General features: G+C 43.8%; 1 pseudogene across 1 annotated transcript in view; it reads left to right on the top strand.

The window, feature by feature from the left end:
- The window catches only part of LOC310794707 (myosin-7-like), a 109,179-nt pseudogene extending 104,808 nt beyond the window's left edge, over positions 1–4,371 (top strand). The window contains exons 45-46 of the transcript XR_014553963.1: positions 1,598–1,741; positions 2,813–4,371. The product of XR_014553963.1 is annotated as a myosin-7-like (transcript). The remainder of the gene's footprint in view (positions 1–1,597; positions 1,742–2,812) is intronic.
- Positions 4,372–22,330: the final 17,959 nt, after the last annotated feature.

Below are 22,330 nucleotides of genomic sequence, written 5' to 3'. Positions count from 1 at the left end.
CCTTCTCCCATTCACATTTTTTATTTTTTTTGCCCTTCCCCTTTCCCTTCCCATATTTTACTCTGTTACCCCACCCTAAGTGCTTGCTTGCTCTTATGACATCACTGATGATGTCACAATGCCATGTCATAAGAGCAATTGCGATGTCATCAGTGATGCGAAGTTGTGACATCATCAGTGACTGACTAGTGCAGTGTTTCTCAAACTTTTTCACACCAAGGACCACTTAAACCAATGAAAAAAACTCGGGGACCACCTAACTCCCAAAACATCCCCAAAAACAATAGGCCTACTACTCAACTGTAAATTACAAATTACAGGCTAATTAAATGACAAATAGCAGTACAATTAATCACATTTTTGGCTTCCCATAATTATGAAAACAAGATAACCGATATAAAACATATGTAATATGTAATTTATTTGAGTTAGTCCATTTACCTTTTTTTTTTTTACATTTATTTCTCCTGTTCAGATCAAATATATTCAAGGTTCAAAGAAAGTTTTTTTAAAGTCCCTGGAAACCAGAAATATTTCTTTATTATTTAGCATTTTGAGTTCATCACATCACAGGACCCTATGTTAATAAGCCACCAGCCAAATTTGAACGATGATGAACGTCGCAAAGTATATAAATTTAGGTTTGACAGTCATGGCAAAAGTCATGAGAATCAATTCGTTTTTAGAGTGTATTTTCTCCCGCGGACTGTGTGGGCGTGTCCCGTCTGCAGCAGGGAAATTTCTCTCTCTCTCTCTCTCTCGGAGGAGACCGAGAGAGAAGGAAAGAGAGATGGGGTGTGTGTGTGTGTGTGTGTTCGCGCGTTGCTCCGCGCATAGCGTACTGAGAGGAAGAGATCTCTGCTCTGCCCGCTTGCTCCCTCTCTCTCTCTCTCTCACTAGTCCCGAGAGAGAGAGAGAGAGAGAGAGAGCAGGCAGGCAGCATAGCCTCGACACACAGCACACAGAGTGGGAGGGAGACAGACAGACACTGAGCGAGCGCTGTGGGGGCAAGAAGAACGGACAAAAGGAGAAGGGTTGCGCGCGTGTACAAAGGTTATATAGAGCTTATGACGTCATAAGCTCCTGCATTTTAGCACCTCGCGCACTGCTCTCTTCAATGAGGAAGTACCTTGTAGAATCTTGTAGAAAAGTGTTGGTTTTAAGGCTTTGGGTTGAAAGTAATGTATAATAATTTCTGAGGCACACAATTACTAACATAAGACCCTAAATAACATAGTTAGAACGTTTTTGTGGATTTTGGTTTCCAGGGACTTTAAGTTCAATAAATGCACAATGTTGCCAAAGTCAAATAGGCTATCTTTTGCCATCTTCAACTTGCATTCAGTGATGTTTTTGTGTTCAAATAAGTGTTGAATGGCTCTATATTCTGACAGCAATTACTGAAATAGAGTGTTTGGTCAGTAACTTGGAACTCCCAACCACCATCCATGGCTCAAAATCTGTCACGTGATCCGAACCGTGGGTTTTCTGATCCGTGCCAGCCCTAGTTATGAAGTGTATGTGCAGCCTCTGAGCCGTGTGTGTGTGTGTGTGTGTGTGTGTGTGTGTGTGTGTGTTGTGTGTGTGTGTGTCTCAGGAGGAGACAGTGAGTGGTAACGTGACGCGCTTCAGGCAGATCCAGCACGAACTAGACGACGCCGAGGAGCGAGCTGACATCGCCGAGACGACCGTCAACAAGCTGAAGATCCGCACCCGCGAACAGACCAACAAGGTCGCCATGGTGAGCCAGCCACGCCCACTCAGCCTCTCAGGAAGCTGGAGCGTGGATTTCAAGTAGATCTGGTAGAACTTCAGGGCAAACATGTTCCTTTTACACACCTGAGGGGGCATTCACACCAGCAGACTAGCTCGGGGTTTTACAGAGGAAACTGCGGAAGTGATCCTGAAAGCTGTAGTTCCTCAAATGGCCACTTGAGGCTGGACCCGAAGTCAGTCGTTCCCGTTCACCCCCATGTTAAAATGCCCCAATTTGTAACAGTGATGAAGCATGTTTGCAGGATGGACCAGAAACATAGCCATTCTGTAAACCTGAGGAGGAGCAGGGCTGTGTGTGCGAGAGCGCTAATATCAGCTTTTCCTCTGTCTCACCACCGGTCCCAACAGCATCAAAACGGGAAGGAATATTATGTATGTATATTATGTGAGACGAGAGATGTAGTTGATTGAGCGGTTTCATACAAAACCAAACGTTACATTTCAGTTTTACGCCAAACTGCGACTTTCTTGACTTGCAAAGTTATATTTTAAATTTTCCAAATGTACATGTGGACTTCATGGCACAATTCAAACAGGATGTCTGTTCACCGTTCATATTTTTTCCGGGCTGCTTCGTAGCTGAAGGAGGAATGGTTGAATACTCGCTGTTTCACATCTCGTCTCAATCCACAGTAAAGCAGTCTGGTCCATTTTGTCGATTTCTAATCGAACTAACTGGCGACATCTTGTGGCCAAAACACGTTACTGCAGACAGTCCTGCTGGAAGCCAGGGAATCACCTTACCTTTAATAAAATCATTGAAATCGGTGTTTTGTGTCAAATGAGTGGCTTGATAATCACTGGCTCCCTGTACATTATTCCATTAGATTCATAGATATGCAACATTTGTTTCTGTCCCTGATCTCTCTCTCTCTCTCCCCCTCTTCTCTCTCTCTGTCTCTCTTTCCCTCCCCATTCTCTCTTTGTCCCCCTCTATCTATATCTGCCCCCCCTCTATCTCTGTCCCCTCTCTATCTCTGTCTCCCTCCCTCTCTCTGTCTCTCTGTTTTCCTCCCCTCCTCTCTCTCTCTCTTAGGTATGTTCCCTGATGTCTGAGTGATACTCTGCTGCTCCAGCTGTCTGTGTGTCTCTGCCTTCCTGGAGTGTTATCCTGGTTACCATGGTTACCGCATTCAAGACAGCTCAGAACCCGGAAAAAACCCCGAATCCGACCTGTAAAAAGTGAATTGAACGGTTGTCAAGGTTGGAATTACATGTCGGAAATTCGGGTATCATTTCAGAGGTCCGGTTTGTCTGAGTTGACGTCATCAAAGTGTTTGTTGACCTAATTTGAGGTGCAGTTTTCCAATATGTGTTTATATTGTTTATATTTCACTCTGATTATTATAGCAATATGTTCAGCAGCTATTTTACTAATGACATTAGCTAGCTGTGTATGTTTTTGAACACAGAGGTAAAAGCCGCATGAACGCAATGATGTCGGAGGTCGGAAAACCCGAGTTGAAATCTCCGAGTTCCGAGTTGTCTTGAACGCTGTGTGTGTGCGTGCTGTGTGTGTGTGTGTGTGTGTGTGTGTGTGTGTGTGTGCGTGCTGTGTGTGTGTGTGTGTGTGTGTGTGTGCGTGAGTGCTGTGCAGCCCAGGATCCTGGAAAAATGCAACAAAAGCAGTGTTAGGATGTGGGAGTCATTTAAGAGTTTGGGCATTTTGACAGAAAGATGACAGATGACAACACAGCGACCGGCTGCTCTCATTGGATGAAGCTCTGTTTCTTCCTGATTCTCCCATGTTAGTTAAGGGAGGTTTCCAACCCAGGTACCAGTGGCTTGGCATGTTAAGCCCATGGCACACCAATCAAACATTCTACAACAAACACAGATGTTTATTTGGTGCGGTGCCATGGCTCTCTGTACATGTTTGGAGATGTTTAGTCAGGTTCCACATGTTCAAACCTTGTTTGTCTGTGTTTGGTGTGCCATGGGCTTTACATTTCTGCAAACCACGAATACGGTGAATCTCTGCGTTTGTGAACCAAAATGACAAAAGTCCTCCAACCACAGGAGCATCTTCAACGTCGATCTGAAAAGGTCTGTTCGTTTGAAAACATCAGGGGGATTTAGCTAAAAACATTGCAGCGTTTCCAACGTTCATTTGAAAATGCAAATAACGTGGCTTGTGGTTAGGCAACTAAAACAGCTTGGCTATGGTTTGGGTTAGGGTTAAATAACAAAAACCTCAAATGGAGACTTTGGAATCGAACTTTGGTCTCGAGGGTCTAAGGCAAATGTTTCCGCCATCCGACCACAACACGTCACCCACCCTCCGTGCTGGAGGTCTAGACTGACTATTACACGTATCTAGAAATGTTGATATGCGACAGCCATTCCCAACCTGTGGACCGTGAAGGTATTTCAAGTAGGTCGTCAAATCATTTGCAAAACATTACGATCTTCATACAAAAAAATCACCATTTATTATGTATGAGAATGCATTCCTCCATATGATACCCTTATTTAATTTGTAGTCAATAATTCCTTAATTAATAATTAGCATACACAGCCCTTCATTTTTAGTTTCTGATTTCTATGTGGTGCTGATGGACAATGCCGATGTTCAACCAGCTTTGTATCATTATAAAAAGCAATAGTATAAAAAATCAATAGTATATTATATATATATATTATATTATATATATAATATATATATATTATATATAGTATATTATATAAAATCAATAGTATATCTGAAAACTCTAAACAGTTTTGCAGGCATTCATTTAGTTTGAGTTATTGAGAGTTGATTTGAGTTCAGTTGCCACGTACAAATGACATCACAGTTCCTTTAATGCATTAGGCCGCATTCATACAGACTCCAGCTAGACCGCAGTGGCCGCTGCAGGTAGTGCGGCTGTAGTATGTCGGGGTGGGTGGGTCTGACTTCACCTCCGCTTTCTGCTTTCTCCCCTAAAACCTAGCATGTGTGCGAGCGAACCAGGAAAAGACGTAAAAAAAAAAAGCTGTAGGCTATTTTGTAGCTTTAGTTTCGTTTCTCTATTTTTTAGTTTAGTTTATGTTTGATATTTGCTATTTTACCGTTTCATGCTGATCACTTTCACTCGTATGGAGCGCGTTGGAACATTTCTGCGGGGTGCTGAGGCAGCCAGGCTTTCATTGACCAACTAAACGGAGGATTTGTTTTTGGCCTCCGTACTGTTTACGGTCGGATGTGGGGCGTGAACATTTTTGAGATTTTCAACTGGGCCATGAGTCAGAAAAGGTTGGCAACCGCTGTGCTACGGATTTTTGGTTCACAAATATTGAGATTCGACGTATGCGTTGTTTCATTTTATTGTGGAGACTGGGCTGTCTGTAAACAGACTGGATTGTCTGTAACCAGACTGGACTGTCTGTAAACAGACTGGGCTGTCTGTAACCAGACTGGACTGTCTGTAAACAGACCGGTCTGTCTGTAAACAGACCGGTCTGTCTGTAAACAGACTGGACTGTCTGTAAACAGACTGGACTGTAAACAGACTGGTCTTTCTGTAAACAGACTGGACTGTAAACAGACTGGTCTTTCTGTAAACAGACTGGTCTTTCTGTAAACAGACTGGACTGTAAACAGACTGGTCTTTCTGTAAACAGACTGGACTGTAAATAGACTGGTATTTCTGTAAACAGACTGGACTGTAAACAGACTGGTCTTTCTGTAAACAGACTGGACTGTAAACAGACTGGTCTTTCTGTAAACAGACTGGACTTTCTGTAAACAGACTGGACTGTAAATAGACTGGTCTTTCTGTAAACAGACTGGTCTTTCTGTAAACAGACTGGACTGTAAACAGACTGGTCTTTCTGTAAACAGACTGGTCTTTCTGTAAACAGACTGGACTGTAAATAGACTGGTCTTTCTGTAAACAGACTGGACTGTAAACAGACTGGTCTTTCTGTAAACAGACTGGACTTTCTGTAAACAGACTGGACTGTAAACAGACTGGTCTTTCTGTAAACAGACTGGACTGTAAACAGACTGGACTGTAAACAGACTGGTCTTTCTGTAAACAGACTGGTCTTTCTGTAAACAGACTGGACTGTAAATAGACTGGTCTTTCTGTAAACAGACTGGACTGTAAACAGACTGGACTGTAAACAGACTGTTCTTTCTGTAAACAGACTGGACTGTCTGGAAACAGGTTCTCAGATGTCTACTGATGTTTATGGATCACAGACTTCAACAAATTGCTGCATATTCAAGCCTAGAGTACTAAAAATGTATACTTTACGGACATCATTGTAAACTGCCACCCTGACATGAGAGAGAAAAACAGCTGTACTTCTTATTAACGCAATGCAATGCAAGATCAGACAGTCTGTACTTCAACCTCATCATCTCTGTATCGTTTCACATCTGAAGTAATCAGATTACAGTCACAACATGGCACGGTGTGTCTCTGTCCAGCTGTGTGTCTGTGAACATCACCATGGCAGCCATATTGGAATCCAAAATGTCGACTGGAAACTTCAGTGGAGTTTAAAACAAATAAATATCTGTCAGTGTTTTACGTACAGAGTGCTGCTTCTGTTTTTACCTTCCAACTCACCACACAACACCTCCGTCCACACACACACACACACACACACACACTCTCACACACACACACACACACACACACACACACACACACACACACTCACACACACACACACACACACACACAGAACAGAGCAGGTACATGTTGCCATTCAACACTTTATTCACAAACTAAAACAGATCAAATCTATCCACAAGTCACTGTGTACAGGTCTGGGATCAGTACTACTGTCTGTACAGGTCTGGAATCAGTATTACTGTCTGTTCAGGTCTGGAATCAGTATTACTGTCTGTACAGGTCTGGAATCAGTATTACTCTCTGTACAGGTCTGGAATCAGTATTACTGTCTGTACAGGTCTGGAATCAGTATTACTGTCTGTACAGGTCTGGAATCAGTATTACTGTGTGTACAGGTCATTGAATGTCATGGATGTCATGTCAGCTCCCCAAAAGTGAAGCGAAACCGTCTCGATCGCCCCCTGGTGGTTGGCTGCAGTAAAGTTCATTAAACCTGCCATGATAGTGACATTAGCAAAAAAAATCCAAGTAGCCTATGTCTCAAATACATTTCCCCCAAAGATGGTTTCTCTCATTTTAGGTGCATGTGATTAAAAATTAATTAATGTGAATCAAGAACTTTTGCTTGCGAAACCAAAAGTTTTGTTTGCGAAACCAAAAGTTTTGTTTGTGAGTTTGCACAAAGTTTGCTGTTGAGCTGAATCTCATGGGCGGGACCTATACGCTGAAAGATGTGACACACGACACGTCTCTATTGGCCAGTTTCGATCGCAGCGACAGCTTGGCAACATCCACAGTTAGTAAACGAGACCGTCACAGTTTCTCAATGTCAAGAATCCTTCGTCGCCAGGACTTTGCTTCTTTTCGTTTTTATTACACTGGTGGAGCGGCTATGTCGACCACATAGAGACGTGGAAGCATGCAGATGGCTCGTTTTATTCCTGCTCCACCAGTAAAAGTTCAGCTCTCTGTGGTTTTCTGTCTCATAACCCTCAGCTCATGTCTCTGCAGAGGTCAGGGGGGGAGAACATCCCCCCCCTTAGATCCAGGCAGTGCCAGCTGAACGGGATTAGAACCCACAACCTCTGGCCCCGGTGTCACTGTGTGTATTATTCCTTCACACCACCAGCTAGCTGCCCTTCACACTCACAGCTCTTCTCCGGGCGCTCTTGTCTCTTCCCTCTGCCTGTCATCATTCAAAACTGACTGAGGCTCGAACCCACGACCGCAAAAGTGGCTGAGGTCTCAATATTGCCAGGCAGAAAGCCTACTCTCTGTGCCACCAAGTCAGACTGATTGAATGAGGTTTTCTCAGGGCTTTAAATTACTCTTTCCTCTGGCTGTCGACATTGAAAAGTGACTGAGGATCGAACCCACAACCTCAAAAGTCACTGAGGCTCAAACCCACAAGTGCCAAACTGCTAGAGAGCGATCCAACTCTGAGCTAGTGGGCCATAGTGACTAAGACTAGAAGATTAAAGTATAGTCTTTATGCATCTTATTGTTTTGAAGGGACCTTTTAAGTTGAATAGTATTTGACCTATATTAATATGACGTGAGTTTCTATTCACCTTGCACAGAAAATACTTTTTACTCTTATACTTGAGTACATTTCAGAGCCTGTGCTTTGTTACTTTTACTTGAGTACTTTAGTTGAATCAGTACGAGTCTTTTTTACACAATTAACTACTTAAGCAAAGAAAGCGTGTACTTTTCCCATCTCTGCTGTAATATGTCTCCTCCATCGGGAATCAAACCAACAGTGACCCTGTCAGGTAAACAACAGTGACACAGCCACTCATCCTGCTGAGCTATGAGCTGCTTAGAGGTCAGCTTCTGATTGTTACACACTGTGTTCCTTCAGTCATTTAAAGCCCTCACCATTTTAAATCTCCATCTGACTGTCTGGCTGAATATGATCATATCATTTATATCCACTTTGACAAGCATCACAGGTATCTCTTTGCTAAAGCTGTGACAGGGGACCTCTGACAGGGCCTTGCTGCAGCCGCCCCCTCCCTCTGGAATGCCCTCCCCCCAGTCACATCTGACAGGCCAAAACTCATTGTCTTTCATACTCATTATGTTATCTTTCCAAACAAGCTGTGGATCTTTTACATTTAATAAGTTGAATGACATTATGACAAGCTCCACGTAGTGAGTGGTGGAGCAGGAATTAAACGAGCCATCTGCATGCTTCCACGTCTCTATGTGGTCGACATAGCCATCGCACCACCAGTGTAATAAAAACGAAAAGAAGATTGCTATGCCTATTTCCACTTTTATTCAAATATAAATAATATTGCTGCCTCAAAATACACAGATGAAAGTTGAGTCTGTGCACATCCCAGGTTAGAACTCACCACCTCTCCCTCTGAAGGAAGCTGACATACACAGGGAACCACGAGGGACTGTCACTGATGCTGTATTTCTCTGTGTATGACTTTTGAAGTGCATGGCTATAGGTCAAAATCGGGAAAAGGCTATATTTTAGCTTTTAGTCAATTTAGAAGTAGTTAAGTCGACTCTGTTATGGCAACAGATTAATTACTTCCAAACATCAATTAGACTATAGATCACCTTTCTAAATTGATTAAAAGCAACAATACAGTATAACTATTTCCTGGTTTCAGCTTCACTATCTATATAATTCATGCTAATTTCCAGTTTTGGCAAATAATTAGCTCATTATGGTAATTGCTCAAATTGCCCAACATGCAACAGAGAAGCATGCAGATGGCTCGTTCAATCCCTGCTCCACCACCACTACGTGGAGCTTGTCATAATGTCATTCAACTTATTAAATGTAAAAGATCCACAGCTTGTTTGGAAAGATGACATAATGAGTATGAAAGACATTGAGTTTTGGCCTGTCAGATGTGACTGGGGAGGGCATTCCAGAGAGAGGGGGCGGCTGCAGCAAGGCCCTGTCAGAGGCCTCCCTGTCACAGCTTTAGCAAAGAGATACCTGTGATGCTTGTCAAAGTGGATATCAATTATATGTTCTCCCCCCCTGACCTCTGCAGAGACATGAGCTGAGGGTTATGAGACAGAAAACCACAGAGAAAAACTGCTCTAGACTCAGTATATGACATGTCTGGATCTCTTTGCAGACTGTCCAGTGTCCATTTCTGTGGACCTGTAGGAGGCGCTGTGTCGCTCTGTCTGTGTATCTGCCTGTAGGAGGTGCTACGCTGGTGATGTTAAAGACAGGGCAGTGCTGTAAATATGTCTCCTCCATCAGGAATCGAACCAACAGTCTACCTGTCAGACAGAGACAGTGACACAGCCAGTCAGCCGACTGAGCTATGCGCTGTTGGGAATTAAGCTTCTGATTTCTACACACTGTATTCACACTGACAATAACACAGAGCATAAAGAGTGAGACAGGAGAGATTTGTACCAGTGAGTTGAGCTAGAGTCAGGGACTGACTAGTCTCCTTCATCAGCTTATTTCTATCAGTGTTCAAACTACTGGTGATGATAAAGAAGGATTGAACCAACAACCTTTGCATATCACACAACATTCACTGAGTGAGCTATAATCCACTTTCTCTTAAGCTCTTATCATATTTAGTCAACCTCATCCTGATTTTATTTAGTCAAGTTTTCGTCAACTAAGTGTCTAAGTATTTTCATCTCATCTCATCAGAGCCTCTCCCTCCCCCGGTCCCGGCAGAGTAGTTCCGGAGCAGCGGATTGAGTGGCCCTGACCACGTGACCACCTTCGACCCTCCCTATAGGGCTGACCGTGGGTAGCTACTGGGACGTAAGTTGGGGCTTGGCCAGCCCCGGCTGGGTCACCTGGGCGAGGGTGTATGATGTTGCGAGACCCGAAACATCCTATGACCCCAGGGTACATCACTGAGGATACGTCCCAGTTATGCATCCATGCAATGTTTTTTTCTTTATTAGTCAAAGAAAACCGTAACTATTCATTAGAATTTCCAAACTTATTGTAAAGATATATTAATCTGTTTGAATGTGCAATACAGACAGATGTTTAACGTCTTCTTCTCTTCTGATTGGATCTCTTCCCAATTCGTCCCTCCCTAACATTTAGTCTAGTTTTCACCAGTGAAAATAGGTAGTCGACTAACATTTTTCTCATAGTTTTCGTCTACGAAATCAACACTGCTATGGATGCATGTCTCCACCTAGTGGTGCACTCCTCTTCCAAACTCACACACACTTTTCCAACACTACACCATGTATCTGAAACAATGTTTACTGTCAATCTCATCAAAGTTTCTGAAGACCATCTCCACGTGATCCCACTCCATAAAGCTGCATTTCCCAATGAAGGGCTGGGCAAACACCACATAGGCTACTGATACATATTTCAATTCAAATACATGTCACTCTTGTGTTAGAATGAGTAAATGGGCCTTGACACTGTTTGTATATAACCCTTGATCAATTCTCATTAATCTTTTATCTTTTCTTTTTTATTTGTCTGTAGGCTACATACGTGCACTGCCAAGAGTAGCGGCAGCATTAATAACCAGAGACCAGACTATATCAAAAACATAAACACACAGTGGCGTCTTTCATGCATGCTAGCAAGCGAAACTGCCGTCTGTCTGACCACAGACTGTAGAAAGAGATGCAGGATAGCCAAGCGAATGTGATTGGATGAACGTTTGACGCTAGGCCAATCACAGGCAGAGAGGGTGCCTCCAGCCTTCGCCATCATCCGGAAAAAAATATCGCCTACAGGCGGGCTTTGGTGTGATGCCAGTGAGAGCAAGACTGTGATAGATGTGATGGACAGAACGTTCATCCAATCACCTGCAAGGTATTTTTTTGAAAGTGCCCACCCTTTGAAATGGTTTCCCGAGGGACTTGTTCCCGGATGGTTATTTATGTGAAAACAGACCATCTGGCAGCATCAGGTTACTTCAAAGCTCCCTCTGTTGTAAAACTTTTGGATTCACAAACAAAACGTTTGGATTTACATTAATACATTTTTAATCACAAATGTATTTTACTTGTTTCGCTCTCAAACCTATTCTGTTTGAGTGCCAAATAAAGCCAGAAAAGTAACTCCATAGTCATACTCCACTTTTTCTCCCTGTTTAAACAGTTAACGAGAGAGAGAGGGAGAGAGAGGGAGAGAGAGAAATCAAGTCTGGGAAACTGATAGGCCAGCCATTCCCTGGCCCACTGGTGGGCGGTGAAGACATTGCAAAACATGAAGATTTTTGCTTGTATTTGTTCAGAAAATTTTCTCCACAACTGTACTTGGCCAATTTTTCCACCTGCTGCCCCGGTCGCTGCTCCACCCTCTGCCGCTCTGATGATCTTTGTGATTTAAATATCTATGAGAGTGCATTTCTCCATTGTTGTATGATAGTTATTTAATTTGTAATCAATTATTTGTTATTGTGTGGTGCTGATGGACACCTTGTATCGTCAAAATGAAAAGTGCTCTAGCACCCAGCCTGGAGGACTAGCACCCAGCCTGGAGGACTAGCACCCAGCCTGGAGGACTAGCACTCAGCCTGGAGGACTAGCACTCAGCCTGGAGGACTAGCACTCAGCCTGGAGGACTAGCACCCAGCCTGGAGGACTAGCACTCAGCCTGGAGGACTAGCACCCAGCCTGGAGGACTAGCACTCAGCCTGGAGTCCTAGCACCCAGCCTGGAGGACTAGCACTCAGCCTGGAGGACTAGCACTCAGCCTGGAGTCCTATCACTCAGCCTGGAGTCCTAGCACTCAGCCTGGAGGACTAGCACTCAGCCTGGAGGACTAGCACCCAGCCTGGAGGACTAGCACCCAGCCTGGAGGACTAGCACTCAGCCTGGAGGACTAGCACTCAGCCTGGAGTCCTAGCACCCAGCCTGGAGGACTAGCACTCAGCCTGGAGGACTAGCACTCAGCCTGGAGTCCTAGCACTCAGCCTGGAGTCCTAGCACTCAGCCTGGAGGACTAGCACTCAGCCTGGAGGACTAGCACCCAGCCTGGAGGACTAGCACCCAGCCTCTCAGTCTAAATGTAGATTACCAAGTCAAGTCCATGTCTAATATCAAGTCTCAAGTCTAAATGTAGAACAGTACAAATCCAGATCAAATCCAGAGTCCAGTATCAATTTAATATCTTAAAGAGAACTAAATATCTAGGACTTTTGCATCATGAGTTTGATTTCTATCATCAGTTTCGACTTCAATAAATCCAATCATTCCATTCAAATTCAGAAATCAGAATTGAAATTCATCTGCTGGAACAAATCTCATCACTTTCAATCTAAGTCTTTACACAAACACAACATCTGAAGTGAAGACTTTAGAAACCTTTTCAAGTCATCAAAGTACAAGTCAGAGTCAAGACCCAAGTCAGCAGAACCCAAGTCATGTCTCAAGTCTTCTCTCCATGCAGCAAGTCTCAAGCAATTCAAACTGGGACTCGGATCTGACTCGACTCGAAAAGAATAGAGTTTCGGCTTTTGAATATTAGTCTCCAGCCATCATGGAGAACAGTTAAAATGATGACACCAGCAAAAAGAGCAACATTAGCCACAGTCTGTATCTTCATATATTTCTACTGGATGTTTTCTATCTACGTTAATTCAGAAATCTGTGTTGAACTGGCTGCTTTTCTCTAGATTTGCACAGAAGCCGAAGATGTCAAGTTGACGTCTTTCTGTGTCCCAAAAGTCTGAAATAAAGTCACATGTTCCGTTTCTCGTGCAAACGCAGTGGTGTTTTTATACAGTTATATTTTACAATTCGTGAGACACATGTTCTAATTTAGAACTCGGAACCATTCTGACCAGCGGGTTTTATCGGGTCAGGGGAGAGGGGAGAGGGGCGAGCAGACTCCCAAGCTGGTCCTGATGTTGATGAGTCCAGTTTAGGAAAAGTGAAAAACAGGATCTGGGCGACTCGCTTTAAAGGATCTACTTGGATCCACCGTTCCGACGGAAGGCGGGTAAAGTTCCACAGCAAAACACTGTTGCAGAATTCTCCTAAACAATAGACCCTTCTCACGGGGGCCATTTTGTGTCGAGAAGCCAGGGTAAACACAGGTGCAAGCAAAACACTAATGAGGGTTTCCAAATCCCAATCATGGAAGTTGGAAACCCTCATTAGTGTTTTGCTTGCACCTGTGTTTACCCTGGCTTCTCGACACAAAATGGCCCCCGTGAGAAGGGTCTATTGAAGTGGATGGTGACCAACTTTCAAATGTAAAAAACCACCACAGGGGGGCGGAGTGGGGGAGAGCCTCCGTACGGCTCATCTGGCATAATCCAAGTCTCCACAAGCCCTGATATGCCAAGTTGACTTGAAAAGACGTCATTTACATCCAGTTTATACAGTAGCTGAAATCTACACTGTAGACAGGTGCTACCTGCAGTAGCCAGGTGCTACCTGCAGTAGCCAGGTGATACCTGTAGCCAGGTGCTACCTGCAGTAGCCAGGTGCTACCTGTAGCCAGGTGCTACCTGCAGTAGCCAGGTGCTACCTGTAGCCAGGTGCTGCAAGAAGATATACAAGTTAATTTATGCTCCATCTTTGTCCTAAAATAAATACGTCCATTTCAAACGTTGTAAAGCCGTGGCCACACTGATCCGTCCTAAAATGGACAGAATTATAAAACAGATACAGATGTATGCCTGTTGCATGTACAAGTAACCTACTTGTACAGCAGGTGGCGGTAAGGACCTTGAAGGTGTCAGTGACCCGCCTATAAACCGAGAGAAGAAGAAAGCTGGCGTTAGCCAGTAGTGACTCCTTTCTTTTGAGATAGTCGGTGTTTACATAGTCATAGAAGAAAATATTCTGATGAAATGGTTAGAAACCTCCTGCATGGCCGGGGAAGTTAACGTTATGGTGCAGATACTGTATCCTGCTACAAGTTTTCAGCTATAAACGTGTAAATTATGTCTATTCAAGTCAACTTGGCATCTTCTGAAGACGTGGATTACGCCAGGTGAGGTTTTTTTAGTTGGCCCCAATTCACTTAAATTGTGCAACAGTGTTTTGCTGTGAAATTCCACAATTGTTTTGTGGACGAGAAAACATCACCTCTCTTCACCATGGGGGTGAGAAGATAATGACAGAACTTTTATTTTTGGGTGACTTCCTGCCTTGCGATGATGATGGTCCTCTTCTCATTGGCTAGTGAGACTTGAAGAGGCAATCTGCCACTTGCTCGAGTTAGCCTGAAAGATCCTCCTCTTCTGTCTTTTCTGTTCGTTATGGACTCCAAAACGTCTCTATTGTCCTGGTTGCTGGTTCCAGTGCCGCTGCATTGCATCATGGGTACTGTAGTCATACGGTTAGTAAAATTGTAGTTTTTTTTGTCAGTAAAGCTGTCGGTCACCAAGACGACCGACACTCCAGTTAGTAAAAAATAAAACAAAAAACAAACACAGGAAATGACATCACAATTACATGGGAAGTGATGTCACAGAGTTCAAAAGGAAGTCTCTGCTTCTTTCTCAGTCTGGGTTTAGTAACAATAACAAGGGAGAGTCCTTTCATTTCTTTGTGGACTGTTAGAAAGACCAAATATGAATGTTTAAAACAGCATGGCCACCAGGAAGTAACCTGGAGGAGAGCAGGAGCAGCACATGTCCACCCGACCCGTCTTGTCAAACTCCTCAAATACTGATATTTGGTCACGACCCCCTGGTGTCACTTGTTAACACACTGGGTACGCTTTTCTCATCATTGTTTGACACGGTGAGACCATAGCTAACAACTTGTGTTACAGTTAGGTGAGACCATAGCTAACAACTTGTGTTATGGTTAGGTGAGACCATAGCTAACAACTTGTGTTATGGTTAGGTGAGACCATAGCTAACAACTTGTGTTACAGTTAGGTGAGACCATAGCTAACAACTTGTGTTATGGTTAGGTGAGACCATAGCTAACAACTTGTGTTATGGTTAGGTGAGACCATAGCTAACAACTTGTGTTACAGTTAGGTGAGACCATAGCTAACAACTTGTGTTACAGTTAGGTGAGACCATAGCTAACAACTTGTGTTATGGTTAGGTGAGACCATAGCTAACAACTTGTGTTATGGTTAGGTGAGACCATAGCTAACAACTTGTGTTACAGTTAGGTGAGACCATAGCTAACAACTTGTGTTACAGTTAGGTGAGACCATAGCTAACAACGTGTGTTACAGTTAGGTGAGACCATAGCTAACAACTTGTGTTACAGTTAGGTGAGACCATAGCTAACAACTTGTGTTACGGTTAGGTGAGACCATAGCTAACAACTTGTGTTACGGTTAGGTGAGACCATAGCTAACAACGTGTGTTACAGTTAGGTGAGACCATAGCTAACAACTTGTGTTACAGTTAGGTGAGACCATAGCTAACAACGTGTGTTACAGTTAGGTGAGACCATAGCTAACAACTTGTGTTACAGTTAGGTGAGACCATAGCTAACAACTTGTGTTACAGTTAGGTGAGACCATAGCTAACAACTTGTGTTATGGTTAGGTGAGACCATAGCTAACAACTTGTGTTACAGTTAGGTGAGACCATAGCTAACAACTTGTGTTACAGTTAGGTGAGACCATAGCTAACAACGTGTGTTACAGTTAGGTGAGACCATAGCTAACAACTTGTGTTACAGTTAGGTGAGACCATAGCTAACAACTTGTGTTACGGTTAGGTGAGACCATAGCTAACAACTTGTGTTACGTTTAGGTGAGACCATAGCTAACAACTTGTGTTATGGTTAGGTGAGACCATAGCTAACAACTTGTGTTACGTTTAGGTGAGACCATAGCTAACAACTTGTGTTATGGTTAGGTGAGACCATAGCTAACAACTTGTGTTACGTTTAGGTGAGACCATAGCTAACAACTTGTGTTGTGGGAGTTCTATAGAAGTCTACTGGACTATCCTGCATGTTGTGGGAGTCCTATAGAAGTCTACTGGACTACCCTGCATGTTGTGGGAGTTCTATAGAAGTCTATTGGACTACCCTGCACATTGTGGGAGTTCTATAGAAGTCTATTGGAATACCATGTATGTTGTGGGAGTTCTATAGAAGTCTACTGGACTACCCTGCATGTTGTGGGAGTTCTATAGAAGTCTATTGGACTACCCTGCACATTGTGGGAGTTCTATAGAAGTCTATTGGAATACCATGTATGTTGTGGGAGTTCTATAGAAGTCTACTGGACTACCCTGCATGTTGTGGGAGTTCTATAGAAGTCTATTGGACTACCCTGCATGTTGTGAGAGTTCTATAGAAGTCTATTTGACTACCCTGCATGTTGTGAGAGTTCTATAGAAGTCTATTGGACTACCCTGCACATTGTGGGAGTTCTATAGAAGTCTATTGGACTACCCTGCATGTTGTGGGAGTTCTATAGAAGTCTATTGGAATACCCTGCATGTTGTGGAGTTCTATAGAAGTCTATTGGACTACCCTGCATGTTGTGGGAGTTCTATAGAAGTCTATTGGACTACCCTGCATGTTGTGGGAGTTCTATAGAAGTCTATTGGACTACCCTGCATGTTGTGGGAGTTCTATAGAAGTCTATTGGACTACCCTGCACATTGTGGGAGTTCTATAGAAGTCTATTGGAATACCCTGCATGTTGTGGGAGTTCTATAGAAGTCTATTGGAATACCCTGCATGTTGTGGAGTTCTATAGAAGTCTATTGGACTACCCTGCATGTTGTGGGAGTTCTATAGAAGTCTATTGGACTACCCTGCATGTTGTGGGAGTTCTATAGAAGTCTATTGGAATACCCTGCATGTTGTGGAGTTCTATAGAAGTCTATTGGACTACCCTGCATGTTGTGAGAGTTCTATAGAAGTCTATTGGACTACCCTGCATGTTGTGGGAGTTCTATAGAAGTCTATTGGACTACCCTGCATGTTGTGGGAGTTCTATAGAAGTCTATTGAGCTACCCTGCATGTTGTGGAGTTCTATAGAAGTCTATTGGACTACCCTGCATGTTGTGGGAGTTCTATAGAAGTCTATTGGACTACCCTGCACGTTGTGGGAGTTCTATAGAAGTCTATTGGAATACCCTGCATGTTGTGAGAGTTCTATAGAAGTCTATTGGACTACCCTGCATGTTGTGGAGTTCTATAGAAGTCTATTGGACTACCCTGCATGTTGTGAGAGTTCTATAGAAGTCTATTGGACTACCCTGCATGTTGTGGGAGTTCTATAGAAGTCTACTGGACTACCCTGCATGTTGTGGGAGTTCTATAGAAGTCTATTGGACTACCCTGCACGTTGTGGAGTTCTATAGAAGTCCATTGGACTACCCTGCATGTTGTGGAGTTCTATAGAAGTCTATTGGACTACCCTGCACGTTGTGGAGTTCTATAGAAGTCCATTGGACTACCCTGCATGTTGTGGAGTTCTATAGAAGTCTATTGGAATACCCTGCATGTTGTGGAGTTCTATAGAAGTCTATTGGACTACCCTGCATGTTGTGAGAGTTCTATAGAAGTCTATTGGAATACCCTGTATGTTGTGGAGTTCTATAGAAGTCTATTGGACTACCCTGCACGTTGTGGGAGTTCTATAGAAGTCTATTGGACTACCCTGCATGTTGTGAGAGTTGTATAGAAGTCTATTGGACTACCCTGCATGTTGTGAGAGTTCTATAGAAGTCTATTGGACTACCCTGCATGTTGTGGGAGTTCTATAGAAGTCTATTGGACTACCCTGCATGTTGTGGGAGTTCTATAGAAGTCTACTGGACTACCCTGCATGTTGTGGAGTTCTATAGAAGTCTATTGGACTACCCTGCATGTTGTGGGAGTTCTATAGAAGTCTATTGGACTACCCTGCATGTTGTGAGAGTTCTATAGAAGTCTATTGGACTACCCTGCATGTTGTGGGAGTTATATAGAAGTCTACTGGACTACCCTGCATGTTGTGGGAGTTCTATAGAAGTCTATTGGACTACCCTGCATGTTGTGGGAGTTCTATAGAAGTCTATTGGACTACCCTGCATGTTGTGGGAGTTCTATAGAAGTCTATTGGACTACCCTGCATGTTGTGGGAGTTCTATAGAAGTCTATTGGACTACCCTGCATGTTGTGGGAGTTCTATAGAAGTCTATTGGACTACCCTGCATGTTGTGGGAGTTCTATAGAAGTCTATTGGACTACCCTGCATGTTGTGGGAGTTATATAGAAGTCTATTGGACTACCCTACATGTTGTGGGAGTTCTATAGAAGTCTACTGGACTACCCTGCATGTTGTGGGAGTTCTATAGAAGTCTATTGGACTACCCTGCATGTTGTGGGAGTTCTATAGAAGTCTATTGGACTACCCTGCACGTTGTGGCAGTTCTATAGAAGTCTATTGGACTACCCTGCATGTTGTGGAGTTCTATAGAAGTCTATTGGACTACCCTGCATGTTGTGAGAGTTCTATAGAAGTCTATTGGACTACCCTGCATGTTGTGAGAGTTCTATAGAAGTCTATTGGACTACCCTGCATGTTGTGGGAGTTCTATAGAAGTCTATTGGACTACCCTGCATGTTGTGAGAGTTCTATAGAAGTCTATTGGACTACCCTGCACGTTGTGGGAGTTCTATAGAAGTACATGTTGACAAATGGTACCCAGTTTATTCAAAAGTGACACCAAGGGGTCCTGACCAAATGTCAGGATTCGTCGTGTTGGGACAGAGAACGAGTTGGTATCTCTGTCTCCTCAGCTGGGGGGAAGCGGGGGGGGGGGGGGGGGGGGGGTGTTGTCCCAGCATCTCCATGAGCAGCAGGGTGGGTGGAGCTAGTGATGTCAGAGAGATGGTGGAAGCTGGTTGGCTGTGGGCTGATGACAAGGGGGCGTGGCGGCCGAAGGCGTCATCGACGGCGTAGGGGCTGTGGGTGGGGTCAGAAGCCTGCTCCAACCCATCAGAAGGCTTAGCCCTCCCAGCCGTCCCAGATCTGACCTCTGGATGGCAGTCAGGCAGTCAGGCACGCGCACACACACACACACACACACACACACACACACACACACACACACACACACACAGAGTGGTAAACTGAGATTAGCGTGAACTTTTGTTCGTAGCAGTAGTTGTTAGTTTAGTAGTGTGTGTTTGTGTGTGAATGTGTGACAGTGTGTGTGTGTGTGTGTGTGTGTGTGTGTGTGTGTGTGTGTGTGTGTGTGTGTGTGTGTGTGTGTGTGTGTTGAAGCACATGCAGTCTCCTGGAAAGCAGCATATTAGACAGACAGATAATGAAGGCACATGCAAGCAGCAGTAGAAACCGAACTACACCCACTAGCAGTTAGCAGCAGCTAGCGGGTGTAGTCGAAATAAAATAGTCTAGTTTGGCTATTAGCTACAGCAGCTAGCAGGTGTAGTTCAGTCGAAAGAAAATAGTTCCTCCATGAAACTGCTCATAAGGTCTGTGGATTATCTTGTTTAACCGGATCATGATTTCTAGAAAGACACATTGCTGTTAAGTTTTGCAAATGCCTTCCCCCCCACACACACTACCAAGTAAGGGTTAATGCACGACGAGGTGTCCATTATCAGAAATTAATGGACGACGCCGAGGTGTGAACCAAAGTCCCTTAACACGTTCAGTGCCAGCGACGCCATATGGCGTCATTAGAAATTTACCGTACAGTGCCAGCGACGCCAAATGGCGTCATAACTCCAAATTGTTTTTTTGACGGGGGGGTGTCGATCTAAGCTTCTTACGTCGCCTCTAACAATATTGTAGCTATTGGAGGTCGATAACCTATTTTACAAACCCATTAGGTGGCGACAGCACTCTCCTGATCAGAGAAAAAGGAGCCAAACACACAGAAATAGTCACTGGGCAAAATGAGGAAATCGCATCGCATCCGTCCGTATGCATCGACGTGCCTCCATAAACGAGCACAACGCCAGCTGTGCCCCCAGCAGCAGCATCCGCTGTCACAACTGAGCACTTCCATGTACGCTGCAACAGCACATTCACATAATCAGCATTATTATTCCGAACTGGAAGCATGCCAGCCCGTGACAAACACACGCGGAACCAAAAAGCTGAATGTCGCGCACCATTCACTGTGTGTGCGCAGCAAACTCAGCAGAGACTGAGAGCCACCAGACACATAAGACACACCCAGGAGGCGTGTGCAGTTGAGGGGGGGGGGGGGGGGGGAGCACGGAGAGCAGCAGAGCAGCATACACTTCACCCAGACAGACCCAGACATCAGAAAATTCGCTTCAGAGTCAGAGATGTGCTTGAAATGTTTAATTTCACAAAAGGCTCATTATCTCAGCTCGTAGAAAAAAAGGTATGTTTCTCGTTCAATCAAGCTATCTTCTCCGGCTCATAACTAAAGAACGGAAAATGGGATCAATAAACTTTTTTTTGCAGGTGATAGAAGAGAGTCTCATCGTTATTTGTGCGTGTTCAGTGTTTACATAGTAATTATTAAAAAAATTATATGACTGTTTTAAAATGCATTGCGGCCTATGTGGCACAGCAAGCAACCTTTTGCCCAAGGGCCGTGGCACTGAAAGTGTTAAAAAGTGATAATGGACACCTCGAAGTGCATTAACCCGCTTATACCATGGTCACTTGCCAAAGAAACAAAACAAGACCACTCATTTATATTTTCATGCATTTTGCAATCAAAATCTAGTTTTCATAACCTTGAATATGAGTTGAGAACCGGCGAGACAAAATAGTCCCCTCGGCTGCTCAAGATTAGGCTATCATTGGATAAAATGGCCGCTTAGTGCCTGCTGCACCTGGCACAATTCTAGAGTCAAGCTAACTAATAATTTGGCCAATTGTATGTAACAACATACAAAATAAAACGGCAATGTCTAAGAATGCAACGCCATGTAACTGGGTCGTTTAAACTCGCATTCCAGGGAATTACGTTAACGTCTGCGGGTCTTATAGACGTAAAAGGCGCATGCCACACTCGGAGTAGACTGAAAACCATCTGAAGCTTTCAGTATGTTGGAGTCCAGGTATGTTTTGTACAAGGACGTCTCTCAGTGTGTTGCTGTTAACTGCCCATTTCGTTGTTTTCTTTTTGATGATCTCGTCTTTTTCCTCTTCGATAAAGAGGCAGCGGGCGCTCTCCCAGAGTGTCTGGCTGCTGCAAGTTGTAAACAGAGGGTTTGACAGTTGACAGCTGAGAGCCCGGCTTCTGTCAGCTGACCAGAACGAAAATCAGATTTCTAAATAGCCGTTATTTTAATAAACTGAGCACTCAGGGGTAATCTAAATAGTTACTCAATTTTGTTCTAAACTTATAAAAGTGCCATATTAAGCGTTAACGGTGGTATAGAGCTCAAACGGCTCTGTCGTGATCCTGGCGCATTGATATGAACGGTGAACAGACCATTTAGCTAGGTGTACATTATCACTGTACATTATCACAAATTAATGGACACCTTGCAGCCAATCAGAATCGAGTATTCACCCAGACCATGGTATATGCACTACTAAGCACCACAAGCCCAGTGCCATCCAGTTCCATTGTGTATTGGTGAGAAGACAGACTTCTCAACGCCTGATATCTCCAAAACTCTGCACTACAGGTCAGAGGGAAAATATGTATTTTTGATTTGGGGGTGAACTGTCCCTTTAAGTCTTTATTTCAACTGTAAATGACTCTCCAGTCCAGTGTCTCAGGACGGATGGGCTTTGCTGTACCTGTCATTGTCATTTAAATCACATTAGGTAGGGAGTTACTTCTGTCTCTTTATTATGCAATCAAACAGCTCAACTATCCACAAATATTTCATTGCAAGTCAAATAAATGTGTGATTAAAGATGTATTAATGTGAAATCAGAAACTTAACTTTGTGAATCAAAAATTTCATTTTTCGAATCCAAATGTTTTTCAACAGAGGGAGTTTTGAAATCCATGGAGAGAAAACAGGGCGCGAGCGGAGGAGAGAGAACACCTCTCGTTTACTATGTGGATGTTGCCAAGCTGTCACTCCGATCGAGACTGGCCAATAGAAACCTTTCAGTGTAGGTCCCGCCCACAAGATTCAGCTCTACAGCAAGCAA

The sequence above is a fragment of the Poromitra crassiceps genome, assembly GCF_964638095.1.
Source record: "Poromitra crassiceps genome assembly, chromosome: 20".
Lineage (NCBI taxonomy): Eukaryota > Metazoa > Chordata > Actinopteri > Beryciformes > Melamphaidae > Poromitra > Poromitra crassiceps.
This window is presented reverse-complemented; position numbering and strand designations above follow the sequence as displayed.